General features: G+C 36.4%; 1 protein-coding gene across 6 annotated transcripts in view; it reads right to left on the bottom strand.

Moving 5' to 3' along the window:
• Positions 1-22,172, bottom strand: part of SIPA1L2 (signal induced proliferation associated 1 like 2) — a 140,525-nt gene that overhangs the window by 90,209 nt on the left and 28,144 nt on the right. For 5 of the 6 annotated variants that reach the window (XM_071806301.1, XM_071806303.1, XM_071806304.1 and 2 more), the window contains exon 2: positions 20,534-20,605. The exons of the other annotated variant lie outside the window; for it this stretch is intronic. The gene's annotated coding sequence lies outside the window, so the exon portion shown is untranslated. The remainder of the gene's footprint in view (positions 1-20,533; positions 20,606-22,172) is intronic. 6 annotated transcript variants of the gene reach the window in all.

Raw genomic sequence — 22,172 nt, 5'->3', positions numbered from 1 at the left:
ATTGGTTTGGGTTGGAAGGGACCTTAAAGATCAGGTAGTTCCAACTCCCCTGCCCTAGACAGGGCCACCTTCCACTAGACCAGGTTGCTCAAAGCCCCATCCAGCCTGGCCTTGAACACTGCCAGGAATGGGGCATCCATAGCTTCTCTGGGCAGCCTGTTCCAGTGACTCACCACCCCCAGGGTGAAGTATTTCTTCCTTTTATCTGATCTAAATCTGCCCTATTCCAGTTTACAACAGTTACCCCTTATCCTAATCCCTACATGCACACTTGTAAAAAGTCCCTCTCCAGCTTTCTTGTGGTCCCTTTTAGGTTCTGGAAGGTCTCCCCAGAGTCTTGTCCAGGCTGAACAACCCAAGCTCTCTCAGCCTGTCTTCATAGGAGAGGTGCTCCAGCCCTCTGATCATCAATCAACACCCCCATGTCCTTCTCCTCAGGGCTGCTCTCAATCCATCTCCACACAGCCTGTATTTGTGTTTGGGATTGCCCTGACCCATGTGCGAGGACCTTGCGCTTGGCCTTGTTGAACTTTAGGAGGTTCATACAGGGCCACCTCTCAAGTCTCTCAAGGTCCCTCTGGATGGCACCTCCTCTCTCCAGCACATCAACTGCACCACACAGCTTGGTGCTGTTGGCAAACTTGCTGAGAGTGCACTTAATCACACTGTCCATATCACTGACAAAGATGCTAAACAGCACCGGTGCCATATCAGCCCTGAGAAACACCACTCATCACTGGTCTCCACCTGGACATTGAGCCTTGACCGCAACTTCTTGAGTGTGACTATCCAGCCAACTCCTTCTCCACCAGCTTCTCTTTAGCATATCTTCTATTACTTTCCCTGAATATCTGCTCTTACACATTGTATCTTAATGCATGTTGTATCATTAAAAAATATTGTTCAAGTTTTTCTTCAAGCAGTCAAGGATGGAGTCAACTCTTCTTGGTGACAACAAATGATAGGACAAGGGGCAATGGGTACAAACTGGAATACAGGAGGTTCCACTTAAATTTGAGAAGAAACTTCTCCTCAGTGAGGGTGACAGAACACTGGAACAGGCTGCCCAGGGAGGTTGTGGAGTCTCCTTCTCTGGAGACATTCAAAACCCACCTGGACACATTCCTGTGTAACCTCATCTAAGTGTTCCTGCTCTGGCAGAGGGATTGGACTAGATGATCTTTAGAGGTCCCTTCCAATCCCTAACATTCTGTGATTCTGTGAATCTAAGATCTCTCAGTAAAAAAAACAATGTTTTCTATAAAACTATTACTGACTATAGTATTACTGTCACTGATTTTAAAAATTCTGTTAGAAATCACCTTCTGTTACTGAAAAATACGTTTAGATGAGTCTGAGACCTGTTTAGCACAGTATTTTCTCAGAATGTTAATACCAATATTCTATTGTTTCATTTGCACAACTTTTGACAGTGAGACACATTAAGGCTAATTTGATTTCCAGAACAAACTGGATATCCTCCTATTCTTACAGCTCTATCATAAACAGTTCCATTATGCAGGCTATGCAGAGTTTAACTATGAAACTGGAATTGAAGTTAAATCTTGTTCAGGCTGAACTATGTAAAGTAGCAGAGTAAAATCACTATGTTGAAATCAATAGCAAAACCTACCATCTTTCCTTTGCACTATTCCAATTCAGTTCAGCTATTTTTAACTTAAATTCTGGAACCTAACAAAATACATTAAAGCCTACAACATAATGCAATTAATGAGGTAAAGCAAAAGGTCTTAACATGAAATTCTTAGACCAAGGAATTTTTCCAGGGGAGAGCTGAAAGAATATCTGCAAGCACTGACTGCTTACTATCCCATGAAAGAGAACAAAAAAAAAAGCACACCAAACTCCTCATAGATTATTGTTAACCAATACCATTTTCTGTCAGTCTGATTCTTTACTAATTGCAAATAGCAGCTATATATCTGTCAGTCAAGTTCTTTTCTCAGTGAAAGTTTTAAATAAACAGAATCCAAAGTGCCTTTGTTTCCCTTCATTCTCCCCATTCATGAATCTAGGTGTCAAAGGGCAGGACAACAAAAAAAGAACACTATTTATTGAGCATTAAATAATCTGTTTTGGACAGGGAGACTGAAATGATATTCAGACCGTAATTTAGATGCACGTGGATTATCTCTTCAGGACAGAATGAAGTATGGCAGACTGAATGATTTTAAGTTATTTCCCTACCTCGAAGTATTTAGATGTACTTATCTCTCTGCCTACAACATTTCATAGTAATTACAATTTCCCTGTATTTATCCTTAAAATACTGATAATACAAAATTTTCATTCCAGTTTCATCCTTGAGAATTAAGAGTTTTAACACATAATGATATAGGTATGGTATCAATCAGCTATTAGAACCAATTCGGTAAGAGTTCAGATTAGACACAGCATGAATGAATCATCTTTAGTCTTCCAGAATCACTTTCAGTTACAATACTGAAATACTGCATCGAAGCAAGTTCCATACAAAAGTAATTTTCAGTGGTCTTCTCAAGCAACCTGGACAACCTCTGAATCCTCAGTAGAAACAGTACTGTCTTAAGGCTCAGAAACTGTCACACATCCACCGATTATTGAATTTCCCCTTCCTGCTTGAATAAATGTATTCTAATTTTAATTTTATAATCCCCAAGGCAAGGGACTATTTCTTTGTCCTGTCCCAACAGGATCCTCACATGATGACCCCACTGTACAGGATGCTAAATACTATTGATAATCCAGTTGGTAAATAAAAAGTGTACCAACTCACTTTCAGAGGCAAAGCTTAGGAAGCTAAAGATAGGATATGTGCACCACATTTGCATCATTCAAACACAAAGAAAAGGACGACAGGGTATTGACCCTCAGAATCCATCTGCACAATCCAAAAGGAAAGTAACTGCTGTATAACCTGTGGCATGAAAATGAGCTTTTGACAGCCAATTGTATGCATTGGGATAACACCCAAAAGGGAAACTCAACATCTCGAAACTGAACAGCAGAAGATTATACAGAAAGTGGAATATTCATACTATATAACGACAAAGGAACATACTGCACGTGTTTTGTTTCCAGACCTTTTACCTTCAAGTTCTAAAACCACATTAGCAAATACTAAGAATGCTAAAAGTTTTTAATACAGTTCTTGTAAAATTCTGTCAGAAACAAAGAGCCACTCCGCAATTTAGAAGAAATAATGGAAGTACGTTCCATTATTTTAAAACAATGAAAAGAACATATTCTACCTTCTCCCAGAATCAGTCACATCAGAAATTATCTTTTTTTGTTATAAACCTGGTGCACAAAATGGTTACCAAAATTCCAATAGAAAAGCACTCTAGCCAAGAGCAGCCACAGAGAAAAACAGAAAAAACACACACATAAAACAAAAACCTCACACACCAAAACTCCCCATAATATTAAGTAATGTCCTGCTGTCTGGTTTCATACAACAAAAAAGTAACAGTAAAAAATTTTGCCTTTTCAACATAAAACAACCCGCTACAGATGGAATGACAAAATAGAGAAGTTAGAAGTAGTTAAATATCATTATCTATACATATAAAAATCAGCCTACAGAAATTTAAAACTTCAGGAACAAAAGGTGATTTCTAAGGGAAAAGTATGTTTACATAAATTTCTGACTGTGTTAGCCCTATAGACAAAATATCTCAAACCTTTGTTGGGGATATATCAAGGGCGTTTTAACTTACCACATACAATTGCTTCCAATTATTCTGAAAAAAACCTAAGAATATTGGAGTTGGAGCCTCCTGGGGCATCTGAAGAAATGGGTTTTAATGAAAGGTTGATGAGAAAGGAGAAATGTGCTAACATTTTGACTGTTATTTCACATTCACAGGTAGAAATTTGGTAGCAGGTTCCAAGGCTGCACTGAAGCTGAATAAAGAATCAAGTAATAGAGGAGGATAAACTGTTCAGTAAGCAGAGAAGATTGCAAGCTTTGACTTTTCAGAGTCAGTATGCTATGAAAAATCCTAAGAGGCAACTCTGTTTTTTATAGGTCTACTACAGTAAGGCCCAAAAGAAAGCTTTTTCATCCACTCCCTAAAAAGATAATAAATCTATTAAACAGCTGAGGCTGCCTATTCCATCAAGCAGGTTTCAGATTCTGACACAGGACTCAAAAGAGTTTTGAAATGTAGAAAGCCATTTTTAGCTGGAACAAGAAAGTTCTTTTGTATGTTTCTATTACAACTGTGCTTCATAGTAAAATGCTGCTCTGGGCAGCAGCAGATGTCAAGCCTACCACACTCACTTTGGAGAGGTCAGATCATTTGCATTGTCCTAAGCATGGACTTGGATTCCATGGCATAAACTCACAAACCCAGACATCGGACATCATCTCCAGAGATCACCAAATTCCTCCAAACAGCAAAACACTCATCACTGGAACAATATTAATGCTACTTCCACCAGATATACTGCATGTAACTTTTAAGGGGATCTAACTTTTTGAAGTAGAAAGAGCCTACTTAAAGCAAGAGAGACACCCAGTTCATCCATTGGAGAAAGAGATAACAAAAGAGGGTCCACGGATTTTAATCATGGGTCCACAACAGCTGGAGTGTGAGTTCTATTCCAAAAACCTTATTTTTTGACAAATTACCATCAATAAGACCGCTAGTGCCAAAAGAAACAAACATTCCAGAGAGGTTTCAATGGTATAAATGGCAAGGGCTGTAAGGTATAACTGAGAAAAGGTTGGACTCTTGTTCTAGTTAAGTTCATGAGAAATGGATAAGGCATACTACAGGTCATCAGATACATACTTGGAACACAGCTTGCTAGCTCAATATAATTAGATTCTTGCATTTAAGGTACACATACAAGAACATATTTTACAGATAATCTTTCAAAGGTCCATCAACTGTATAAAACTTTGCACAGCACAGAACATTCGCACGACACTAACGCTTTGTGTCTTCAGAGTTACACTATTTTATTACATGTACTATTTTATCCCATTCTCCGCTGTATATAGGTGAGAAGAAACTGCAATGATTAAAATTAGACTTGAGAAAATGCGTGCTAAATGTGTCCTGTCTTGGTGCTATCCTGACCAGCCACCTTCCTCCTGGATGGGTGAAAAAAATATCTGTAATTACTAAATGCAATCATAGACATTGACTTACACACTCTTAGAAACTGAGCTGCTGCTGCTGCAGCTGCTACCACTTTTTCAAACACTTTGCAACCTCTGGGCAGAGCGGGAATCACAAAGTAGATAAATGCAGTTGCAGAACTTCAAGTTAGTTCAGTTCTAGGGGACAGAAGAGCTTAAGTCCACTTCAGTGTTAAAGAGAATCTGGATAATCTCACCCATCATAAAACTTCATAATATTGAAAAAACCTAAAAGGATATGGTGTCTCACTAATTAATAAAGAAACACTGAACACTAACTATTACAACAGATAGAGTGTTCAAAAACTCAAAACATTCTAGTGTGGAAGATAACTGTTCAGCAGCAGAAGAGTTCAGAGGTACATTTCATGGAAAAAACAAAAAAAAAAAATCTAGCTTTGCTTCTGTTCCTAATGTTTTCATTGAAGTAAAACAGAAAATAAGCTTCATGCCATGTCTTTTGACAGAAGAATGGCTCTGATGTCATAGTTTCAAATTATTTTTAGTAGTAATGAAGGAAGTGGCTGATTAAAGTAAACCAAGTTTTTTTTAAAAAAGGAAACATTAGCCTTTATCTTCATTGTTTTTTATGGAAACTGTTTTAGTTTGACCTTGGTTCTTTATTAAGTGGCATGAACGGTGAAGTAGCACAAACTGATAATATTACTGGCCAGTTTTCTGAATCTTTCAAGCTGACTGGTGTTCTCCAGTTTCAGATGTCACTAAGTAGTTCCTCACATATTTTTGCATCACATTAAAGCTTTAAAGCATTATTTCACATCCCTGCACAAGAAGATCTTTTAAAATTATGTTTTGAGAACAGATACTTCACTTTTTTCTATCCTTTCTCCCTGAATCAAAAGAGTAGAAGTTCCATATGAAAGAAAATCTGTTGAAATCTAGGGTGACCACAATACATTTAATTAATACAGTCTTACTACATAAAACCAATTTTGTTCTTAATTTTACAATGTACATTTGGAAAAAGTGTTCATAATATTAACAAAACACATTAAATACCTTTGTAGTTATCAAATAATTTGGTAGCTGATGTTCACAGAGCATTTCCAAGCACATGGAATTGAGCCTGGACCACCTGGCATCAAATCATAGAGCTTGGGCAAACAAGCACCCCTGAAACAGCCAACCTATGGGACAGTTGCTCTACAGTTTTATAGAGTCACCGTTCTTTTTTGATGAATCAAACATTTTCCCAAATTTCTAGACAAACAGAAGAACAGTAGCGGGAACGAGAGAGTTGCTCACAGAATACTGTTCTTCATTTTTCAGTAGTCCACTCAAATTCAGTACAACCTGATAGCAATAAAAAGTCATCGCCATCTGTTCAGTGATCATTTTATATCTTATCTAGAATCAAATTGCTGTCATGCTAAAAAAACCCACCTTGTTATCAATGAGACTTAAGAGGATCATAATGGAAAAAAAATTTTGGTTAAAGTTTCAAGTAAACTCCATGGAACAAATCCTTTTGAATGATCTCTCCACCCCACCCTCCCCCCAATCCCCCCCCAAAAAACCAAAACAAACAAAACACCAAAACAAACCAAAAAACCCACCCTCAATAACAGCTTAAACATCGCTCTACAGTTTTGCCTTTAATTCAGTTAAAGCACATATCAGAGAACTTTATGGAATTGTCCTGCTGGAAAAATATGCTATATATTTTCATTTTAAACAGGAAGCAAATAAGCGTCTTCAAAATTACAGTGTGGAAACACTTCTTTCAAAAATTCCAAGCCAGATCAGCAAGCTTCATTTTCCTAAACTGAAAAGATGACTTCTGGTTGTACACATGCATCTTCCAGACAAAGCTGTCATCATGACTGGGGTTAGAGAATGCAGATTCTATTCCTTTCTGAGACATTAAATGCCGATAAGCCTCAACAATGGAGTAAACTGGCCTTTAAAAATCTACAATCCTAAAAATAATTTTTAGTAATTCAGAAATCTTATGTCTTTGCACGCCCATCACTCATGCTACTCTCATTATTATCTCTTTCTTTGGATTGTGAAAAAAACATTGTATGGAGTGACACGTGAAATGATAGCTACAAGCTATCATATGCATGCTCTCATCTTCCTGACTGCTTTATGATAAGGGGCCAAAAGGTACAGATTTTGCAAAAAGAAGTCTTGCTTTAAGATGACTTACTGAAATACTCAGTAGTTTAATAATCAGCAATTTACCTTTTAATAGCTCTCTGAATACACTAATAAGAAATAACACAGTCAGGAAGTACAAAAAAATATAACTGTAGTCCATTGTTGGTAAGCATAGGGAACATTAATTATAAATTCACATTTTTCTGGAATGGTTTGCTTTTATAGGGCCAGCTTTGTTCTAACTTTTGCTTTTAAAATTCTGATTACATAACACCCCATCCAATAATTCAGACACTGAATTTTAGATTAAATCTATCAAGTTCTGCTCCTTATGTAAATGAAAACATTCAAAAAGGAGGGTGTAATCAACCGATCCAAAGCGTTCACACACAGGCATAGCAATGCAGTGTAGGCACTGTTAAAAATCTGCTTCTGAATTTCATTATTGGTCTTGATTTAGCACAAAGTTTCTGGTCAGCCAACAAACTGTATATCATTCATACAGACAGCAAATTTCTGGAACTGTGTTTTTACTTGGTGTCAGTGTGTATCTCCCTCTTGTTTTTTCAGCATATTTGCATTATAGAAACTACACATTTATTTCAAAATCCAAATTTTTAAAGGAACAATCACATTTGTTAAGTTTCTGATCCTGAGAACGCTCAGATAATAAGAGAAACTATACATTTGATATATACCCCAAGTAAATGGCATACCTTCTCCTTCCTAATACATACTCACCTACTTTATCAATAAAATTTATAGATTATTTTTCCCCAAATTCAGGACATCATCAATTAAATCTTATTTTCTTTATAACCTAGAGAAATGTTTCCCCCTAAACTGAACTCTGATTGCACTTTTGTCAACAAATTATAAATGGTTTACAAAAGGTCTCAGCTATTTATGTCAACATTATGTATGACCCTTTAAGAAAAGTGTGCTTATCTAGGACAATTCATAACGCAAGTGATTTTAAAGAACTTTCTACAGAATCTGCTCAGCTAGCTTTTCTGCATTTTTAAACAAATTAATGTACAAGAGAATAAAAAAACCCAAACAAGGCAGTTAAAGATGCACTAAAATAAACATACAATAAGTTCACATGAATTTTTATTGGCTTGATTAAAGTACGATCAGTAGTCTCTTGTAATGCAAAAGGCAATAAAAGCAAAATAGTCCAGGACTTAATAACCATCAGTTGTGGTAAATTATTTTTCACTTTAAAAAAATCTAGAATTTTAATAAATACTTATGTTTCTATGCAAGTGTACAATTCATGTGTTTCAATTTCTTCCAGACAAACTGTATAAAAACAAATTTTTCTGCATGTCCAAGGCTGCATTCCTCAATATGGACATTCACACTACAGTGTGTGTATAAAGCAAAAATATTTTTGCATATAATTGCATCCACAATTCCATTAGTTTGATTCCACATTAAAAATGATTTTTTTAAAATAAGTGTATGTAGATTTTAGTACTACCTTCAAAGTTAAATGTAAGTACAAATTCCCTCTCACCTTGTTCTTTAACTACTCTAAAGACTGTTTAATAGACTTAAATTTAACTTAGAGATTTTATAGACTCCAGAATATTTTTAAGTCTATGGTGTCTAGGAAGATAACCGCCTCTTCTTCCTAGAGGATAAGTAGCTTTCTGAAAATGTAGACTTAATTTCTGGTCAACAGTTTTGATTTTACATGAAGGAAGACTTTCCCCCACCCCCACCTCTTAGCTAGAAAACCATGTTAAAATCCAAAGCTCGGGCAGCAATCTGGGCCAAAACAGAGGGGTCAATATTGCTATGTAATCATCTAAAACAATATTTAGAAAAATCAAAAGGCTACTTGCATTTGAGAAGGCTTGATAACATGAGGCCTGCATTGGCAGTGACAAATTTAAACTAGTAAATTGTAGAAGACTGTCCTGAGAATGGGAGCATGGGGGACACTCACTAAAACTACATTTTAAGGAATCGTGTCATTCTGCTTAAAAGAAGGTTGTACAGTTTCAGTCTTGTTTTTTATATTAGTCTTATTCAGGAATCCACTCACATTTTCTACCCAAAATGTCAGGTCTTGAGGGAAAAAACAGTGCCAGTCTCATGAACTGCTGTTTCAGCACACAGCAGCCTTTCATCACATCACTAACTAGGTTGTCCACATTTCACTAGGAAGATTTCATTATGCACATGTATATCTACAAAACAAAAAGCATATATATGGTTTTCCTTCCATTTCAAGGATTTGTTAACTTTCCATAAAAGTGATGGTGCACATCTGCATACCATGTTTTCTGCATACACTGGAAATCCTTCACCTGTCACGATGTAGCTCCCATCTCTATATATTCCAGTGTTTTCCTTCTAATGCAGGAGTCTTGCAGTCTCTGATTTTTACCTGACAGGTTGAAGACTCTGTGCTTCCTCACTTCCCCTTTTCTCAATTTCCACACATTAGGAACCAAGTATTCACCAAATCATGTTTATGCAACATTTACTTTCTCAATCCATACTTATATCATTCTCCTTTCAAGGAGTACAAGCCAGATCGTTCATGTGTGTCAGGATCATGACAGCCCTTGGGTCTGGAATGAGACTGGTCACAGCTAACAGTTATTCAGGAATAGCTATCCAGACTGTAAACAGGCCAATAAGGTAAATTAAGATGCCACTTAAAGTTAGTATGGTGATGGTTGTCATCACCCATTTACTTAATTAGCAGGCAATTACAGAGATAGCAAAGCTAGCAGCTTTTTGCTAATCACCAGCCAAAAGCTCCCACATGTCCACACTACCTTGTTTGTTTTCCACCCAAAATCAATTGGTTTCTGCTCACTGATGCCTAAAACCATCCTGGAACACTCAGACTTACTCTGACCCCTTGTTAAAAATCACCTGTTATCAAGAAGTGATCTATCTGGTCCTGGTAAGCTCAGCCTCCTGTAACACCTTTAAATTAAAAGAAGCATCCTATGTCATTGTCTTCCCTCAAGCTCATTTCTTCCTCTTCTATTTATAAAAAAAAACCAAACAAAAAAACACAAACAAAAAAAACCAACAACAAAAAACAACAACAACAACAACAACAAAAAACACAAAAAAAACCACCACACTTTTCCCTGTCCTTTCCAAGGCCTGCTATCCTGGCAAGAGTCCAGCTTTACAACAGTGTTTAAATTCAATTGACTTTAAAAGAATGTCTCTTTGTTTTAGCCTTCTTATCTAGAAATATTCACTCCAATTTTTTAATTAATTTCCTCACTGAATGCTTTGTCCTCTATGATGTCTCTACTGTTCCTCTACTGCCACTTCCATTATCTCAATGTTTTTCCATTCTTATTAATACCTTCCTAAAGAGTCATTCATCACTCCTTTCTATTCTACCTAGAGACATCTTTGCAGTATCCAAGACAGCCATATGACACACTGTACAGCACTACTAACATCAGTTACCTTTATCCTTCCTTCCAGGAGAACAAGAACGTATGGGACTTTTCAAAGCCATACATTACGCTGTATGATTATATAGATGATGTTTGTTTTCCATTGTATAAGAAGGGTCAGTACCTATGCTCAACAGTTAGTTCTATTCATTACACTTCGGTGCTAATCCATCCATCCACCTCCTGTCAAAACTAAGGCAAAACAAATACATACTTCAATATGCCCTTAAGGTCAGCAAATAACCTACTTCAAATAATAGCCTAGAGAGAATTCCAAGGAACAAAGCCCATCAGAGAACACTTGGTCAGCAACCCTCTTTCAGTTACAAAAACTGACAAGCCTAGTGAGAAAGTGAGTAAACACAAACAAGATCTTAAAGATCAAATTACACATTTTTTAGTACAGATAAACCGAGACATTAATATGGAAAGCAATATATAGTAGCCTTGTGGTACTGTAACACACATTTTAAGTATAATTATTTTTTTCAAATCTATTTCACTTTCCAGCTATTTTTTCTAGAGGAAATATAATAGAAATGTTTACCAATTGCTTTTAATAATAACACTTCACAAATTTATTAGAGTTACTTTAAAGTGTCCAATTAATCTTTGAGTTTAAACACTGAGATCACTGTGTAAAACCCTCAAAGATTCCTACCAAAGACACCAAATAGTTCTAATAGATGGATAACATATGAAGAAAAAAGTTATAACACCTGTATCAAGAGAATAACTAAAATAACTGTTCTTGATCAAAGTACTTTGTGAATGCAAGAACTCAAAGATGAAATGATAATGCTATTTTGTTTTGCTACATCTTCCTGGAAAAGAGTGTTTTGTAAGAGGAATAATGCATTAACTGGAATCAGTTTCTTCTTGCTAAGACACTTCAAAATTACCTTTTAACAATAAAGACTAGACTTAGTGTTCCAGTCAAAACAACTCTTCCCCTGATTAAATATAAGTGGAGCTCTCTACACTTATCAATAAAACTCTTAATGAAAGAAATAAAGGCCTATCAACTCATGAACCAATCATTTCTTCCATTCTAACAATCACTGTGGAAGTCCTAAAATATTTGAAATTAAGCCAAATATTATTCCTTGTCAATAAATGCCAGTTAGATAGAACTAACAGAATTAGTCATAGCAAGAAGTAGCAGACCGATTTGTTAGTCTTTGCAGAATATTAAGATCAAATCAATAGTCACATTTTCTACGTAAAACATTGACCCTTTCTCATTTGCCTTGTTTCACTCCATCCCCCCACCCTCCCAAATTTCAGATGAAAGTGTCTCTAATCTGAATGAACTCCATTTAGTACTGACTGGACATAAGAGGTAATCTTGTTGTGTGTAGGAACCACTCAAAGGAGAATATTAGGAAGGAGTATTCTTTACCACTGTGTTTTCTCCAGGAACATAAATTTCCTCACAAATCTGTACAAGCAGCTGACACCACGCCAGCTGTAAAGGCCATGTGCTGTCAGGCACACCTGTCTACTCATCTGGACATAAAGTGATTTGTCCATCTAATGCCCTCCCAACTACTTAAGTTAGTTATCTTTTTAACGACATATCAGTAGATTAATGCTGCCTTAAAGAGTTATTAGAACTGACTTTCTAGTTAGGCAAAGGCAATTAAAAGCTGCGAAAGAAAATAAACCGGTCATCTTAATGCAACAGTTCATACTTGGTGCTCAAACAAGGTATAACTTTAATGAGTATTTGCTGAATATCTTAATTTTTAATATATTTTAAACAAACCTGATTTTTAAAGCAGGCATCAGCAACAGCATTTAAAACTAAGTTAGAAAGAAAATATACATTATTCAAACAAAAAAAACCTGACTGCCATTTACTGATATACAATCCATTGTTCCTACACACACAAATGACTCCACATTAAAATGAGACAGAATTCAATACACCATGCAAATAGCTTTGCAGATAAAAAAAGTTGGATAAAACTACTATAGTAGTGTATTGTGCTTAAGCTAAACAAGAGAGGCATTATTTCCATTGAACTCCATTGAACCCCAGTAACACTGTGAAGTGACTGGGGAAAGAGTACACATTAACATAAAAATTCTGAGTCTACTGGAGAAAAGCAGCTTTGTGAAAAATTGCAGAACTGAAGTACAAATACAGAAAAGAATTATCCAGAGCGGCCATACAGTACAACACAGGAAACTTCTTCCTACCCTGAAATACTCTGAGAAGGAACTGAATTGGAGTTTGTTTTTTGGTGGTAGTGTTTCTTGACCACCCACCTTGTCTGTTTGGATTTTGGTTTGTTTGGGGTTGTTTGGTGGTTTGTGGGTTTTTTGGGGTTTGGTTTTTTCATTGTGGGGGAAGCAGTAGAGGCGTTTGTTTTTATAAAAAAAATTTTTATTAAATAAAATAATAAATACAGTCTCTCCAATATACAGCTTGTTTTCTAAACAACACGTATTAATATAACTATGTATTCCTGCTGTGTTGCAATGTCAGATTCCAGTAAGAAATAAATTCTCACTTCTCTGTTTGATACAGGGAAGTAAATCAGATCTTATTGCAATAAGTCCACAAAACAACCTCAGCAATCAACACTCCAGTGAAATACCTAAACTACCAAACAACCGGCTACTCTGAAGTGGAGGCATCTAGAAGGAAGTCTGCAGTTCTCCACTTCTTCCTCAACAAATACAGAAACACTCAGAAACCAGAATATTCATGTAACAACAACAACAAAAAAATAGCTTCCCAATTCTTGCTGTCATCAAAATCTAATTAACTGTAGACAAGACAATGAAAGTAGATTCTGAATCTGGACAATGGGCACATAAGCAGCACATTCCTGGAAATGTTTGCTTCCAAAGAATGAATGAACACCATTTGACAGACCACATATGTGGTCAACTGAAAGATTTGGGTTTTTTTTAAACATGAATCAGCATCAAAACCAGATGTCCTTTGATTCAATTCATAAGTAGGTTCCATAACAACTGAATAAAGAAGGTAGCATGTACCTTATGGAATAAATTAAGTGTAAATGATACGCTGCAAAGTTTCATCCATAGAATACATACAGACACTTCTATCCTGCCTTTGTAAGGGAGCACAAGACTTAAAAGTGCTCAAACAAAACCAACCACCCATCCCAAATCCATCATACAGATAGGCTTCATAGGAGGTATGGGATATCAGGAAGGCCTCCTTCCCTCCTACGGAACAAGGTCATTTTACAACATTCTATAATTTAAACATAAATTGAGAAACATCTCTTTATACCACGCTTAGCTCTACTTCTGCTAACTACAGAAGAAAACACAAGAAGAAATTATTTTAGCAAAATCTTCACTGAGCAGTTTGCCCAACACAGCTGGGCAGTTGCCAGGCCAAATACTTAAGGGAAATGTACCATGTAAAAACAATAGAGCATCAAGGTGGTAAAGCTTGAAACAAAATAACGGCAGCTGCTGCCTGCATGCAAATCAGAATGGGTATCAGGGGTTGAAAGGAGACAGTAAGGTATTCTAGCCAAAGCTGACACTTAAAAGTCAGTCAGAGCAATAAAAAAAAAAAATCCGTCAGTTAGAAAACTTAAGTTTTATGTTACCAGTCCAGGCAGGGAGTTTGGAGAAGGACAGGAAAGGACAAAGAAGTAAGTAAATTAAGTATAAAGAGAGCTGCTAGAGAAAATAATTTAGTAGGACTAGACAGCTAAATTAAGCACTACCAATTGATTCTAACTAAACTTATGTTTCTCTATACAACATCCAAAACAAATCAGTTTTGCAGTCCTTCTATTCATGGCCTGAGAAAGACTGGATTGCTTGATCACTCAGGTTAGGAAGCACATGAACACATATGCCTAAAATACATAGCAGATATAAATGTACGCACCAGTAGGGCCAGGAGCTTTGCCTGTGACAACTGAGCTGAGTTCTCTTTAGTAACCATGTGGATAATGTGTGCATAACCTTGTGACTTAGCTGAAGCAAAAGGAAAAGAAGCTGTTCAACAATTCTTTCAGGGAAGGCATAAAAGACAGGGGAGAGTATTGCATTAGTTGGTGAAACAAAGAGAATGAAAGAGTACCAGAAAGCTCTAGAAAAGGGAGCATGTGGGCAATGAAGGCTATTAAGTAGAATGCATGTCCCAATATAATGCAGCCCATCATGACCCACCCATTGAGCTTATGGCCCATACTGGAAGGGGTAGCATGAGGGACCAATTTTTCTGGCAAAAGCACTTAAAAAAAAAAAAAAAAAATCAGTTTAGTTAAGATTTATTCATATTTCATTTAGCACCAAATTAACAGTTTAAAATTAGTGTATTTTGTGGTGGGTTTTTTTAAATCAAACAGAGGAGTGAAGCACTGATACTACATAATCCACTTTAGCTGGATATTCACAAAAAAAAGAGAAACAAGACATTATGGAGGTTTTACTGGGATGGAACTCTCATTTTATCCTAATACTTCAAGATACCCTTATTTCTGATAGTATACTACAGAAAGGTCTACACCTCACATGACCCTGAACAAAACACCTTATGTCTATCCAGAGTATTTGTTTATGTTTCTACAGGATCCTTCTAAAATACTTACATATACTCATTCTCATTTAAAAGCTAACTTTTAAGTTTTAATCTCCCTGAACTATAAGGAAGATTTAAATTTTTTTGGATGATGACTTTAGAAACTAACAAACTGTATCTCTGCAATAACTTATTAACTATATCTTGCATCACAGCAGCACCAAAATGCTCTTACATTTCCAATTTTTGCTTCAGAAATAATCACCACAGGTATAACTTCACTAGGTCATATACCTTCTGTAGATTTGCAGTTGTTACACTGGTAACTGTCACGTTCATGACAGAGGAAAATATTTCGCTTCAAATTATGCTTTAGTTCACTTTTGTCAAACCAGGAAATTTGAGGCTTCCAACAATGAAATAACTATTTCAGCATATAGTTCCAGAAGCCACGCACACAACACCTCATAGTAAGCCACACACACTTAACGAATAATTCTATTTTACTATCATGTGTGAGCTTAATAACAAGTACAAGGGCAATAGGAACATAAACATGGAGGTTCAAGACAAAAAAATCACCTTATTTCATAAAATATACTCATCAACTCCAACATAATTTTAGTATGCAGTCTGTCAATTTCTATATTTTCAGTTACTGCTTTAGAGTCACTCTGCTAGCCCTCCTCAAATAAAGAAAAAGTTTAAATTTAAAAATAGCCTTCATTTTCATTTATTAGCTACATCACTTAATTACCTTGATACAAAATGTCAATCCCAACAACTCATTATAGTGGTAACAATCCTATGACAGAACAAGTTTCCTTCTACCTCATCCAGTAACACCACACTCCAGTAACTTCAAATGTGTCATGGCTGCATACACTAACCTCATCAAGAAAAAAAAAAAAAAAGTATTTCAAACACTTATTTCTATTGTGCAGTTTAAGAACACTGTTTAAAAGGCAAACTATATCAAATACAAAGTAAGAGAGACCCAAGATTACCCTGCTAAATCTAAAAGTACCATAAATGCCATTGAGACAGTTAGCTGAAATGAATACAGCTGTCATCCACATTCTTCCTCCTCCTCAGACAGAGCTACCAACTGCCAAATAAATGTAACCTAATAATTAGCATATGTAAAGGAAAACGGCTAGACTACGACATCAGTCTAACTGCTCCTTAGAAAATAGTTTGGAATTGAGCATACAGCCTATGTTGACCTTCTAGAGTCAAAAAAAAAAAAAAAACCAAACTTGCCACAGAGAATAAACCAAGAAATTTACAGGTGTATTCTCAGCTTTAAAATCAGGAGGAAAATACTTCTAAAAGTTCTCTTAAAACACAATCCTACTTTAGAGAAAGATGAAAACAATTAAGAGTCAAAAATCAAAGTAATATTATTTGTATCCTGCTTCTAAACATGATACAAGAGGAACATTGATCACTAAGTAAGAGAAATAAAGTAAATATCTGTGAGCTGTGCTTTGGAGCCAAACGAAAAATAAAGAAAGCGAAGTAGAAACAGGCAGTCTATCTAATCTGTCAGTCACCCAAACATAATTAGCTGTTATTATCATTAACAACAAAGAAGATCACTTTTCTGTAATCTCCAAGAGACGAATGACAAAAGGAAGGATGTCACACACAGAAACAGCTGAACTCCTCCTTTCTGTTAGGAAGACAGCCAGTATATATTCGTAACAATGTACATGAAATGAAACCATGTGTTCCTACTTCTCTTAGAAATAACTTCTACCAAAAAATGTTTACAAATTTAGTTTATATTTTTGAGAAGACTTTATTGCTGTGGCCTTTGATCCTCAGCATTTGCTGGCATGGAGCCCTGCCCTTCCTGAAACTGCCCAGAGCAGCTAATTTCACTGGTCTGAAAGATGACAGAAATCTCAAGAAATGTCAAGAAGAAAATGTTCCTTTTTTTTTTTTTAAATAACATTACTTTCCACCCGTATCACTGTCTGTTTCATCTTATTGCAAACGGGAGGAAAAAAAACATATACAAGCAGACAACAGATGAAGTGGAGGATCTGGGAGAATTTTGTATCCGTCCTTCCCCACCCCAGCCAGGCTGCCATGCGTGACAGAGTCCACCCTCCATTCATATGGAGGAATTTGATGAGGCAGCAAATCGGGTTACTGGGCTAAATGACAGGAGTGAGTTGGAAAGACAAAGTAAACACTTCAAAAAGTCTAACAGGTAAGAACTACAAAGTATCCTTCAGAGCAAATGAATGACTTCTTAGAGGACTAACAAAGATAAACAGAGTACTTGTGAGATTTCTATTTTTGCAACTAGATTCTTCCTCGTTCCTTGCCTCCTCTTCTCCCCTCACCATCTTTCTAAATAGACAGGGCTCAGAGAGTGCTGGGTTAATAACCAGATCAGGTCAGCCTGCAAGAGATTATTTTTAAGCTGTCTACATTTTTTAGATAGGAGTGGATGTGACAGGCTAAATAAAAGACGACCAAATATAAGAGGTCAGCTGTATCATATTATCAATATTTTAAGACTGAAATTTACTGAAAACAAAACCTCAGACATTCCATAGACAAGGTAAAAATATGAAAGTATAGTCAGTTTCACAAAATTCATAGCACTGATGGCTCTTTCATATAATTCATTTTGACCCTGAAAAATACTTCCAAAAATCTCATTAAATCTTTCCCCCCCAATGAACTCAGCCTGAAAAAAATTCTGATGTCCATTACCCTGCTACCTAAGCTCATTAACAAAGGAATAAATGGCCCGAGCATTTTCCCTACAACTTAAGGAAGAGCTGCAAGAGACCTTAATCTTCTTAATTCATTGAATTTATCAATATGTTCTAGGGTTTTTTCTCCTTTGAAAATACACATCAATTTCTCCTCTTTTCCTACAAATGTATCAGCACATGCAAGATTAGACATCCATAATCGTCATTCTTTTTAAAGCATTATTATAGCATCATAGAACGACAGAATGGTCTGAATTGCATGGGATCTTAAAGATCACGCAGTTCCAACTCCCCTGCCATGGGCAGGGCCACCTTCCTCTAGACCAGGTTGCTCAAAGCCCCATCCAGCCTGGCCTTGAACACTGCCAGGGATGGGGCATCCACAGCTTCTCTGGGAACAGAAGTTCCAGTGCCTCCCCACCCTCGTAATGAAGAAATTGTATTACAACTACTATTAATTCAAACCATAGAAAAAGAGCAAAAAATAATTACAAGTTATACTTTTTTCAGCTTCTTCTAGATTTTTTTTAAACAGCTACTGTGTCTTAGCTAACTATACAGCCAAAAGATAAAGCAAATTCAATACTAGAAGTGGTTATCACAGAATACTAGACCAGATTTAGCAGTGTTCTCTTTCACTACATAATTACCATTATTCAAATGCAGGTATTCTTGGCAACATATAATACAAAATACGTTACAATATCGTCCTCTCAGTCTGCCACACTGTGCATATGAAAAGTAGAGGGTAATATTTTCAGAGGTGTGTTCTACACTGCCATTAATATAGCAGAGCTTCATCATGCTCAGTAACAGAGGAGGCCAGTGATCTTATTTCATATTACAGAACAGACCATTTATTGAAAAACAACCTTAGATGAGAAGGGGAAAGAAACTATTAAGTTGATGTGAGCAAACGAAGTCACTTAAAACCTAATAAATGATAACATGTAGCTATTGAGCATCTACCTAGTTTAACTGCTGTAGCACAGAGGGGCTCAGGTGGCTGGACAGACAGTTCAATTTTGTTTCTTGCATCAAAGCATAAGCCAACCATGCCAAGCCACTGGCAAGGAAGGTCAATCATTCAGATTCTCCTAAATCTGTGATTCTTTGAATAGATTGACAAACCTGCACGGAATCCAAAAGCAACTATCTTACTTCACACAAATCTCTGAATGCGTAATAAATTTGAAATAAAATTTAAAAACCAATCAATTCTTCTTTCAGGTTTTTGGGTTGTTTTTTGTTTTTGTTTTTTTTTCTCCTGGAGACAATATGTAATTGGAAAGGAAAGTTGAAAGTTTTATGGGTGTCATCAATAAGATACTGACAGAAAACTACTGCAGTGGAAAAAACGAACAAACTGCAATTGCATGTAGAGTACTATGATGTATAAAGCAAAAATTATCTTCAAGCCTGAATTTGGAACATCTAGAATACCCTGGAAAGATAGTTGTCATAGAATCATAAAATTGTTCTGGTTGGAAAATAATTTTGAGATCATTAAGTCCAACCATTAACCTAACACTGCCAAGTCTACCAGTAAACCATGTGCCTAAGTGTCACATCTACACATCTTTTGAATTCCTCCAGGGATGGTGTCCTTTGTCTTCAGTAGGCACAGGTACTTCACAAGCAGCTTCCATTAGAAATTCTGTCCTCTGTCTGCTCTGTCTCCTGTGCCTGGCTGGCTTTTCCTCTCAGATATCTCATCTATGCTGTAGATCTCTGCCATGGGACCTGCATGACTATACCTGGCTCAGTGAGAACAAGAGAGGGTTTTATTCAGAAGTAAACCTGCATGGACACATGGACAGGAAGGTGTTCATTCTCTAATAAATTATTCATTTCTTCACTGTGCTGCAGCGAGCGTGTCTTCATTAGATGACAGATTGTGTTCAGCTAACACGAAGTATTTCTGAACCTGAGCCATATGCTAGAACCATAAAGCAGTTGAGTTGGATTAGATCAAGGGTTTTGCATAGAAGAATGACTGCACCTCTAACTCCTTTTGCAAAAAAAACATCAAGAGATCATGATTTTTGGCGAGTGTAGGCTCAGGATTTTCTACAGGCAGCCTAATTAGCCTTCACAAAGGACATATTATGCTAGTGTCATTTATGGTCCTATTAGCTCTTTTCCAGAGGAAGACCAAGCTAAGAATATCCAGACCACCAAAATTATTTTATTTTTGGCTTATCCGATGCATTAAGAAATGTAATCATCCCTCTGTATAATAACGGCTGTATAATAACCATTGCCTCAAAGTGATTGTACCATATGCTTTAATATCAATGAGAGGCAACCTGTCAAGTTACAGATTTAAAAAAAAAAAAAAAAGACTGAACTTCACTTGTATGCTGGGCCATATAAATGATTCTCTTATGGGTTTGTTAAGATGCTTTAAACATCCCAAAGAAATTCAGTTTGTGAGATGTCAAGCACGAAGAAAGGTGGCAGCACAACTGCCATTTCATTTAGAAGGTAGGGTAATGCTACATAAATACTAAAAATACATTTGTGACTGGTTAGAAATTATTCTTACCTTTGGCTAGAAGGATTCCCAAAGGATACCAACTTGTCACTTTTTTCCTCAATATCAGTAAAATAGAGATACCTGCAAGTCAAAGGAGAAAGGGTTGAGCTTTTTTTGGTTTTAGGTGAACATGTCCGCTTATGATACTGAGGCATAAGTAAAACCAACCAGTCTTCAACGAACGCTTGTGTAAAATGAGAATCTACTGATTTATACATGAAAATAAAATATCAAGAACAATTCAATGGCTTTAAAATTCAGCGTAGTGTAACACAGACCATGTGTACATGTTGCATTACTATCTGTGTGTCCTGGTTTTGGCTGGGGTAGAGTTAAATTTTCTTCCTAGTAGTGGTATAGTGCTGTGTTTCAGATTTAGTGTGAGAAGAATTTTGATAATACACTGATGTTTTGGTTGTTTGCTAAGCAATGCCTGACTTGGTATAACACACCAAGGCAAGCACCATGTGCTTACAATGGTGAAAGCAGCCATGGGATGGCTGGAAACATATGCTGTGTCCTGTGTCACCACCCAGAACACTATTCTGGGCCTTGAAAAACAAGTCTTGTGGCAACATGGCACCTCAGAAAGAACTGAGTCAGACAATGAGATTCATTTCCAAAACAACCTAATAGACACCCAGGCCAAAGAGTATATAGACTAGGCTAAAATTAGCTAGGGTACCACTGCTCAGAAACTGTCTGGGTATCAGTTGACAGGTGGTGAGCAATTGCATTGTGCATCACTTTTTTTTACAAATTCGATTATTACTTTCCCTTTCTGTCCTATTAAGCTGTCTTTATCTTAACTCACAAAGTTTATATTTTTTTCCAGTTCTCTCCTCCATCTCACTGGGCAGAGTGGGGTGAGTGAATGGCTGTGTGTGGTGTTTAGCTATCTGCCAGGTTAAACCACAACACTGTGTAAGGTCCTGGCAATAACTGGAAAAAAGCTTTGCTAGGGGAAGAAGTCATGAACCAGTAGCTGCTCAACCATCATACTGTTTGATTATGGCTCTGTTTCAAAGGTCATGATAAAGGCTTCACAGAACCATAATATAAAAAGCAAGTAGCTTAATAATATTTTCAACTACAAGTATGAGAAAAATTCATGAAGTTCCATAAAACGTTTTGAGGGAAGATAATAGTTCATCCAGAATTTCAGAAACATTCTATGAGAATCTGTGGGATGACTTACAGCAAATGAAGTAACACTGGAAACTTTAAATTTGATAGACAAAAAAGAAATTAAAATTGTTGAAACATTAACAAAGGCAACTGAACTACAGAAAACTCACCTTCAAACAGGGAAATACTAGTACTTATGAATGAAGCAAAATAAAAGTATATGTGAAATAAAAATATTTCAGGTCTGTTGGATCAACATATAGAGATATAGAACATAAAACTATCATGTACCAATAAGGCAATTTGGCTTTCTATTTTATATCTGTGCTAACACAGTTTCAAAGAGAGTTCAGCTTAGCATGACCTCAGATAGTGAAGTCTAGCTTCAAAATACACAATGTTACATTCATATTGAAAGAAAGGAAAAAGAAAGCACACACAGGAGGAACAGATGTTATTTCCTGTAGTAGATCACCACCATAGGGATAAAATAATTCTACAATTTTACAGAATACTGCAT

The sequence above is a fragment of the Patagioenas fasciata genome, chromosome 3, assembly GCF_037038585.1.
Source record: "Patagioenas fasciata isolate bPatFas1 chromosome 3, bPatFas1.hap1, whole genome shotgun sequence".
NCBI classification, from domain to species: domain Eukaryota; kingdom Metazoa; phylum Chordata; class Aves; order Columbiformes; family Columbidae; genus Patagioenas; species Patagioenas fasciata.
This window is presented reverse-complemented; position numbering and strand designations above follow the sequence as displayed.